At 38.2% G+C, this 10,321-nt stretch overlaps 1 long non-coding RNA gene across 1 annotated transcript; it reads right to left on the bottom strand.

Moving 5' to 3' along the window:
• Nucleotides 1-7,042: 7,042 nt before the first annotated feature.
• On the bottom strand, nucleotides 7,043-9,749 carry LOC145790054 (uncharacterized). The gene is made up of 2 exons (XR_014328689.1): nucleotides 9,552-9,749; nucleotides 7,043-7,263 (listed from the first exon to the last, which is right to left on the bottom strand). It is a non-coding gene; the product is annotated as an uncharacterized LOC145790054 (long non-coding RNA).
• Between the last annotated feature and the right edge of the window lie 572 nt (nucleotides 9,750-10,321).

Below are 10,321 nucleotides of genomic sequence, written 5' to 3'. Positions count from 1 at the left end.
TCTCGGTTAATACACTTTCTTAATGTTTCTGTACCTTAATCATTCTCTTCCTTGTTTCTTTTGCAGCTATCCAAGCCTTGCAAGCCAACTATAATTTCCCCAACGTAGAGGCGATCAGGACCGCGCTGCGCTACCGCGACCGAGATTGCAACCAACTGCTCGGATACAGTCCCACGTACAGATATTCTGCTCCCCGCCGGAGTAAAGTTACTGATTTCCTCCGAGCTCCAACACCTCCACCAGATCCAACTCTGCCAGACGTTCCCCTCATTCGCCTGACAGAGGAACAAGAAATGGCCAAGCGCAGCAAAATCAAGAACCTGCTCACCGCCACATCCGCCGAGATGCCGAGCGTCGTAACTCGCTCGCCAGCCACCGGTCAATCCAGTGGCGCTGTGGTCGCCCTTGCCTAGACATCATTATCAACAACTTTGTAGAAGAAATCATCTCGAAATTTTGAGTGTAAAATTTTCTAAAAATTCGGGTAACATGCTGGCAGATTCAAGACAGATTATTCTCAACACAGTTTTAGACAATGTATCAAATGTACATAATCGGAAAAATTTCAATTATATAAAAAAAATGAGAGGGTTGAGAGGGTTTTCTTACTTAGTAATAGAGTGACAAAATGGTTGAGAATTTTGGCTTCTTTAATCTCCTACTCTTCTTCCTCTCCTAACACCAAGCTTGGTGGCTTTGGGGATTTCTCTCTTCTTTTTTTTTTCTTCTTTTTTTTCTTTCTTTCTCACCGAATGCTTGCATGCACAAGGAAGGCTTGCATGCATATAAATATTGAAGACATCTCTCTCTCCCTCTCATTCTTTCTATTATTTTATTTTCTCAAAAACATTTCATTCCCTTTCTCCAATTTCTAAGAGCAAACTTTCTCTAATTTTCATAAGTTTTTCCCTAAATTTTATAAAGGATGGTGGGTTTGGTAGGAGCTGTGGGTTGTTTGCCCACGGTTTGTTTGTTTGTATTTTTTTTTTTTTTTTTTTTGTGGGTTTCTGAAAATTGACACACTAAGATTTTTAACTAAGGTATTTAGTAAGAATAGTTATTATATTGAATCATAATTAAAATAATTTATAAACAACAAATATTGAACACCCACAAAATTATTATTCTTAATAATGTCTTGTTAGTGATTGAATTGAGTCAATTTAAAACTAACTTTTACACTAATGTATAATTCAGATAGACTGTAGACAAAATTAATTAATAAATTTTCTTTAAAGAATAATTAAAAGATGGGTTTTCACAATCTACCCTCCTAAAAGAAAATTTCGTCCTCGAAATTAATTCGTACCTTTAGACTCGAATAGTTGAGGGTAATTGATACGTGTCATATCTTCTCGCTCCCACGTTGACTCTTCCGTCCCACGATGTCTCCAGAGAACTCGAACCAATGGTATAGTTTTGCCTCATAATTTCTTCTCGCGACGATCTAAAATCTTGACAGGCTTTTCTTCAAATGTCACGTCTTCATCAAGATTAATTTCCTCCCAATTGATGATGTGAGAAGGGTGTGGCTCGTATTTCCGTAGCATAGAGACGTGGAAAACATTATGCACTCCAGCCAGTTGAGGCGGTAGAGCCAAACGGTACGCCACTTCTCCTATTTTGTCCAAAATTTCGAAAGGCCCTATGAAGCGAGGTGACAACTTTCCCTTCTTTCCGAAACGAACAACTCCTCCACGAGGCTGTATTTTCAGAAACACATGATCTCCAACTTTAAATGCTAAAGGTCTTCTCCTTTGATCTGCATAGCTTTTCTGCCTACTCTGAGCGGTCTCAAGCCTTTGCCTAATTAGTTTCACCTTCTCGGTAGTTTCTTGAACTAACTCTGGCCCTAAAAGAGGTGCTTCTCCGACTTCTGTCCAACATATTGGTGATCGGCAAGGCCGTCCGTACAAAGCTTCATACGGTGCCATACCAATACTTGTTTGAAAACTGTTATTGTAAGAGAATTCGACTAGTGGTAAATATTTCTCCCAACTACCTTTAAAGTCCATCACACAAGCTCAAAGCATGTCTTCTAAAGTCTGAATTGTTCTTTCCGATTGACCGTCAGTTTGAGGGTGAAAAGCTGTACTAAAACACAACTCTGTACCCAAGGCCTTTTGCAGACTTTGCCAGAACTGTGACGTAAAACGAGAATCACGATCTGACACTATTGAGACTGGTACACCGTGCAATCTAATGATTTCTCGAATAAATAATCGACTTAAAGATTCGAGTGTGCCTGCTGGTCCTATTGGTAGGAAATGTGCCGTCTTAGTTAATCGATCAACCACCACCCAAATTGCATCATGGCCTTGCGGCGATCGGGGTAATCCCGTTACAAAATCCATTGTTATGTGTTCCCATTTCCACTTAGGTATTGGTAAAGGTTGGAGTTTCCCTGCCGGCCTTTGATGTTCTGCCTTCACTTGCTGACACGTCAAGCACTTAGATACGAATTGAGCAACGTCCTTCTTCATTCCACTCCACCAATACTGTCGCTTAAGATCCTGGTACATCTTATTTCCTCCCGGATGAACCGCAAAAACCGAATGGTGAAATTCTTTAAGTACTTCCTCTCTTAATTGTTCGATGTTTGGCACAAAAATTCTACCTAAATACCTTAAACTACCATCTTGATGGAGCGTCCAATCTAGTGAAGATTCCCCGGACACTAATCGGGCCTTGATGAAGTCGGTCTCCTGATCAAACCTTTGGGCTTCCAACACTTTGGTAAGAAGTTGGGGTGTTGTAACTATTATAAACAACCTACCCTTCTCATTCTGAGTCTCTGGTTGTAACTTAAACCCATTCACAGTGCTTACCATTTCCCATTCTTTAATTGATATGTTGGCTACAATCTCCCTTGTCTTTCGACTTAGTGCATCTGCTACAACATTAGCCTTTCCGGGATGATAAGACAAGGTAAATTGGTAATCTTCAAGGTACTCCATCCAGCGTCTCTGCCTCATGTTCAAATCTCTTTGTGTGAACAAGTACTTCAAGCTTTTGTGATCGGTAAATTTCTCAAATTTTTCGCCATAAAGGTAATGTCGCCAAGTCTTAAGTGCATAGACCACACCTGCCAACTCCAGATCGTGAGTAGGATAATTTTTCTCATGATTCTTCAATTGTCTTGATCCGTAAGCTACTACCTTTCCGTTTTGCATTAACACACTACCTAACCCTTCCTTAGAGACATCACAATAAACAGTGTACCCAACGTCACGTTCGGGTATGACTAATATAGGAGCGCTTGTCAGTCTCTTCTTGAGTTCTTGAAATGACTGTTCACACGCTTCGTTCCATTCAAACTTTACTCCTTTTTGCGTTAGGCGTGTCATCGACTTGGCTAATTTGGAGAAATCCTGAATGAATCTCCTATAATAACCTGCTAATCCCAAGAAACTACGAATCTCAAAAGTATTCTTAGGTTGTTTCCACCCCATCACTGCTTCTACTTTAGCGGGATCCACTGATATCCCTGATTCAGATACAACATGACCTAAGAACTTTACTTCCTTTAGCCAAAATTCACATTTGCTAGCTTTAGCATACAATTGGTTTTCTCTTAGAATTTGCAAAACGGTCCTCAGATGTTGCTCGTGATCTTCCTCCGATCGTGAGTATATCAAAATATCGTCAATGAATACTACCACAAATTGGTCTAAATAGGGGGTAAAAATTTTGTTCATTAAACTCATGAATACCCCAGGAGCATTTGTCAAACCAAATGGCATTACCACAAACTCATAGTGGCCATAACGGGTTCGAAATGCAGTTTTGGGTATATCTTCTCCTCTAACACGAAGTTGGTGGTATCCCGACCTAAGGTCAATTTTGGAAAAACATTTTGAACCTCTTAATTGATCAAACAAGTCATCAATTCTGGGTAAGGGATATCGATTTTTAAGGGTGGCTCGATTTAGTTGTCGATAATCGATGCACAATCTTAAGGTTCCATCCTTCTTCTTTGCGAATAATGCTGGCGTTCCCCAAGGGGACGTGCTTGGTCTGATGAACTTTTTATTCAACAGTTCTTGCACCCGTTCCTTCAATTCTCGAAGTTCAGCTGGCGCCATACGATGTGGTGCTATTGAAATCGGTGAAGTCCCAGGTTAAAACTCAATCATGAAATCTACATCTCGTTTTGGAGGTAATCCTGGTAATTCGTCAGGGAAAACGTCAGCGTACTCGCACACCACATGGGGTAATCCTGGATCCTCTCGATTTTCATCTTCCAAAATTAGGCTCGCTAACCATCCAGTTAGTTGATCATGCCATCGCGACTTGCGACACGTTGGAGTTAGAGAATCTTGTCTATCCCCTTTAAATTGGACTTTCGTGCCGTTAAGGGAGGATGCTGTCACTGTCTTACAGTAACAATCAATAATGGCTCGATGAACTAACAACCAGTCCATTCCTAGGATGACGTCAAAATCCGACATATCCATAACTCTTAGATCACAGAGCAAATGTGAACCGGAGATTTCTAGCTCGCAAGATTTACATACTAGATTTACTCGGGTTTGACCTCCTAAGGGTGAAGCGACACTCATAGCTATCTCTAACGCTTCTGGCTTTAAACCCAAACTTGTCACACAAGCAGTGGATATAAAAGAATGCGAAGCTCCAGAATCAAATAATACTTTAACCCAAGAATTCATAAGGATTAACATACCTTGAATTACTGATGGGTTATCAACATCTTCTTCTTCTTGGAGAGCATACATTCTTCCTACTGCCTGTCGGTTAGTCTCTCCCGGTTTCTTTCCATTTCCAGTTCCTTGTGGTTGTGTTCTTGGTCGGCCTGCATTCTTAGAGGCTTGAGGCTGCCCCTTGTTGGTCTGGGCATGTTGAGTAGGCTTAGAACCTTGCCCTGGTTGGCATTTGTTGTATGGTTGTGCCCCTCGCTGATCCATAAAATACTTCCCTCCTTGAGGACACTCACTTCGACGATGCCCCTGTTGACCACATCCGAAACATCTTCCTTTCCACTCACTTACAAAGTTTCCTCCTTGCTGGTTTCCTCGATTCTGTCTTTGTTGCTGCTGCATCCCTCCGGCATAAGGTGCTGGCGCAGGATGGTTCCTGGTGTTGCGGACTGGGCCTCCTCCGCGTGGTTGGTTGTTGTTCCTTGATCGCTGATTTTGAATGCGTTCAGAATCTGCTAACTCTCGTTCCACAATTAAAGCTCGATCCACCATTTGGGCATAAGTGGAGAGTTATACTGCGATCAATTTTCCTCTAATGTCTGTGTCCAAACCCCATTCAAATCACCTAACCTTATCCCCTTCATTTGCTACTATGGCTGAAGCATACCGTGAAAGAGCTTCAAAACGGTTCGCATATTGAGCGACTGACATTTTTCCTTGTTTCAGTTGAAGGAACTCTTGAATCATTTCTTGTCTTAGCGAGTTAGGAAAATACTTTTCCATGAACAGGTCTTCGAACTGTCTCCAAGTTAATGTCTCTACTTGTCGAGTACTTTTGATCATTTCCCACCAATGATTTGTTTCCCCTTCCATTTGAAATGCCGCTATAGTCACTCTATCTTGTTCATTTCGGATGTCGGAATTATCTAGCAACTTCTTAATTTGTCTTAACCAAGCTTCAGCTTCATGGGGGTTTGATCCACCAAGGAATTTGTGGGGACGTAGCTTTTCAAACTTTGCTATCATCTCCGATTTGTTTTGATCTTGGTTGCGGGGTGGTATATTGCCTACCCTATCAGCAATCGCGCGTATAATTCGAGCAACATCGCCATCAGGCACTCCATCGCCATTACCGTTGTTATTATTTCTTGTTCGTCCAGCCATTCTGCATGATGGGATTTTCTTGTGATTTATTCACTTATTTATTATCAGTATTATTATTATACTTATGTGCAAGGACAGAAAAAAAAAGACTTCATTAATTAGATTAGATAAGCTACAATTAGCAAAATACAAATAGAACCAAGGAAAAGATTAAATAACATACTACGGGCAAGAGATAGCCCCTACAATCCGAGTTAACTCCTACACTCACAATTCTAAACTAGGCAATTTCTTTTATATGTGATCATACAAAACAATCAGTTAGCCTAGTTTATAGTTCCCTTAAGACCCCTTAAAATAGCCAAGGAAAGTCTCTCCACACCAGGGCTTCCGGCTCCCATGTGGCTTGGAAAAGTCCCATGAATCACCATAGCACCCTTACGAAGATAGCAATTTCGCACACACGATGCCCTAGCAGCAACACCGGCTCCTCCCGATAGGTCCTCCAATCTCTGAAGTCCACTGACCCATCTCTCCTCACAATTCTGCCTGGGTCGGGCATGATGTACTGAAGGCTCCAAAAGTCAAAAAGGTCGCCCACTCTTTCGGTGAAACCGTCCGGAAAGGGGCCTAGTTGATATACCCAGGGAGTCTCTTGTCTTAGAATCTGGATAGGTCCGATATAGGTGCCCACCCAACTCTCATTTTTCCAAGCACAACCTCCGAGGGGATAAAGTCTGACATATACAAAAGAGCCAATCTGTAACCCGTTTTGCACATCCCAACCCTCAAACGTGGCTCCTATATCTCCAGGGTTCCCCTCGGTATTGCCTTCCATAGACTCATCCTCAGTGTCTGACTCAATCACAATAACCTCCGGGGGGTTGTATATTGGTACAACTTCTTCAACTTCTTCAGACTCAGGTTCAGGCTCAAGTTCAGGATCAGGTTCAGGGTCAAGCTCAGACTCAGATTCATAGTCTTCTATAGGCATTTCCACGTCTTCACTTGGGTCGGATTCTATGTCATAGTTTTCCACTGAATTTTCCTCGTTAGAGTTAATGTCTGATGACCCTGGCATCCTACAAATAAAAAGGTTCTAACTTAGTTAGGTCACCGAGAATTATAAATTAACTTAAGGTTTTCTTAATTGTAAAAATAATAAACTACTACCCATGGCCCAAAGGTTCAAACCTAGGCTCTGATACCACGCTGTGACGCCCCAAATTTTTTTTTTTTTTTTTGAAACGTCATAAGATTTAAATAACAATAACTTGCTAGATAAAATTTTAACTACTAGTTAGGAACTTTTAAGTTCTTACAAAGCCAAAGTCCAACGACAGAATAAAACTACAAGTTCACACACAACGTCACAACATAGTTTAATCCTAATACAAGGGATAACAGGATTTTATTCTGACAAAATATTGACTCTAAGTCAGCCAAGGTTCGATATTGGCAGCAGCTCCAATTTCAGCCTCAGTCCCTTCTTCAACATAATCTGGCATGAAACGCCAGGGCAACAAAATATATGCCATGAGTTTTGCAACACAGTAAGAAAACGTAACCAACCTACCATTCTTTTTAAGAGACAAATAATAATATTCTAAACATGAGATAACAATATAATTATACACAGAAATTACAACCATTAGAATAGTTTCAGTAATTTTAATAATTTAGGTGACACTCGAAATCTCACCAAAGAGATTTAACTTACCAACCACTAAGCATGGCAACGGTTAATTTGAAACCCTCCCTTGGTCAAATATTTAAGTGTTACCAACCGTAACTACCAGGGATGCCCACGTCCGGAGTTATATACCCAAGTAGTGGCATCCGTGGTCTGCCCCAAGGAAACGGTCTGCCAGGGGTAAGCAACCTCCCTGTGTGCCACCTGCACATCCACCCTTATTCCAAAACCGAATACCGAAAAGGGTTCAAATAAGTCCCGTGCCATCTTAGAGTTTCGCAACACAATTTACGTGAGAATTCTCAAAACCAGGGCTCACCCTGAACAACCGGTGTTAACCGTCAACTCTTAATTCCGTACAGTCTTTAAACCAAGACTCACCCCGAACAACTGGTATTAATCGTCGATTGTTAACTTTATATATGTCGTTAATCATTTCAGTTAATTTTGATATTAATCACAAATAACTCCAAATTTTTAATCACAAATAATGTTATACCAACTCATTAAAATTCTCAATCATAAAATATTGCATGTGTCACACAATACTAAATAAAAGTACAGAATTTAAATAAACAATTTATTTAAACCATGGTATGAAATAATAATTTAGATACAAGAATTAAACCCTAAATACACACATGCACAAATTTTTGATTTACAAAATTAGACTAGCATAATATTAAAGTGGTGATTTTATTCTGTCCAGAAAATTTTCAGAGTATATATCTTGCAAATAAAATTATAAATACATTACTTATACAACTCTAAAATTCATATCAATCTACAGGATACTCAATAAACATGTTATGGTTATTTTTTAGAAAGCTTTTCCCAAAAATAACTTATAAATAATTCTAAACAAATTCCAAGGGTGTTTATGACACAGAGTTGTCACATTTCCTTATTTTAATTCCATGCTTAAATTTATAGATCAAACCCATAATCTAAGGATTTATTATGAAACTAGACTTCTCAAATTTCATCTTCTAGTTAGAAATTACCAGATTTCGCTTAGTATAGAATTTTAAATAAATTTTCAAATACATGGTAAAATCTGTCTCACAGTTTCAGATTCAGTTAGAAATTTGTATAAATTCGTGGAAAGCTCAAAAATTATTTCCAAAAATTTCTGGATAAACTAGACATCATTATCAACAACTTTGTAGATCATCTCGAAATTCTGAGTATAAAATTGTCTAAAAATTCGGGTAACATGCTGGCAGATTCAAGACAGATTATTCTCAACACAGTTTCAGATTTAGTTAAAAATTTGTATAAATTCGTAGAAAGCTCAAAAATTGTTTCCAAAAATTTCTGGATAAACTAGACATCATTATCAACAGCTTTGTAGAAGAAATCATCTCGAAATTTTGAGTATAAAATTGTCTAAAAATTCGGGTAACATGCTGGCAGATTCAAGACAGATTATTCTCAACACAGTTTCAGATTTAGTTAAAAATTTGTATAAATTCGTAGAAAGCTCAAAAATTATTTCCAAAAATTTCTGGATAAACTAGACATCATTATCAACAACTTTGTAGAAGAAATCATCTCGAAATTTTGAGTGTAAAATTGTCTAAAAATTCGGGTAACATGCTGGCAGATTCAAGACAGATTATTCTCAACACAGTTTCACATTTAGTTAAAAATTTATATAAATTCGTAGAGAGCTCAAAAATTGTTTCCAAAATTTTTTGGATAAATTAGACATCATTATCAACAACTTTGTAGAAGAAATCATCTCGAAATTTTGAGTGTAAAATTGTCTAAAAATTCGGGTAACATGCTGGCAGATTCAAGACAGATTATTCTCAACACAGTTTCAGATTTAGTTAAAAATTTGCATAAATTCATAGAAAGCTCAAAAATTGTTTTCAAAAATTTCTGGATAAACTAGACATCATTATCAACAACTTTGTAGAAGAAATCATCTCGAAATTTGGAGTGTAAAATTTTCTAAAAATTCGGGTAACATGCTGGCAGATTTAAGACAAATTATTCTCAACACCGTTTTAGACAATGTATCAAATGTACATAATCGGAAAAATTTCAATTATATAAAAAAAATTAGAGGGTTGAGAGGGTTTTCTTACTTAGTAATAGAGTGACAAAATGGTTGAGAATTTTGGCTTCTTTAATCTCCTACTCTTCTTCCTCTCCTAACACCAAGCTTGGTGGCTTTGGGGATTTCTCTCTTCTTCTTTTTTTTCTTTTTTTTTTTCTTTCTTTCTCACCGGATACTTGCATGCACAAGGAAGGCTTGCATGCATATAAATATTGAAGACATCTCTCTCTCCCTCTCATTCTTTCCATTATTTTATTTTCTCAAAAACATTTCATTCCCTTTCTCCAATTTCTAAGAGCAAACTTTCTCTAATTTTCATAAGTTCTTCCCTAAATTTTATAAAGGATGGTGGGTTTGGTAGGAGCTGTGGGTTGTTTGCCCACGGTTTGTTTGTTTGTATTTTTTTTTTTTTTTTTTTTTGTGTGGGTTTCTGAAAATTGACACACTAAGATTTTTAACTAAGGTATTTAGTAAGAATAGTTATTATATTGAATCATAATTAAAATAATTTATAAACAACAAATATTGAATACCCACAAAATTATTATTCTTAATAATGTCTTGTTAGTGATTGAATTGAGTCAATTTAAAACTAACTTTTACACTAATGTATAATTCAGATAGACTGTAGACAAAATTAATTAATAAATTTTCTTTAAAGAATAATTAAAAGATGGGTTTTCACAGCAACGACCACGTCCCTGACACTCGGTTGGTCAAATCATCAGTGAAGTCTATGGCTAGGGTAAGTCAATGTTCCTCTGAAAATTCCACAAGTGTTTGTCCGGTTCCTCTTCT

The sequence above is a fragment of the Camellia sinensis genome, chromosome 5, assembly GCF_055761805.1.
Source record: "Camellia sinensis isolate YWXY chromosome 5, ASM5576180v1, whole genome shotgun sequence".
NCBI lineage: Eukaryota > Viridiplantae > Streptophyta > Magnoliopsida > Ericales > Theaceae > Camellia > Camellia sinensis.
The sequence above is the reverse complement of the archived record's forward strand: the minus strand, read 5'-3'. Positions and strand labels throughout refer to the sequence as shown.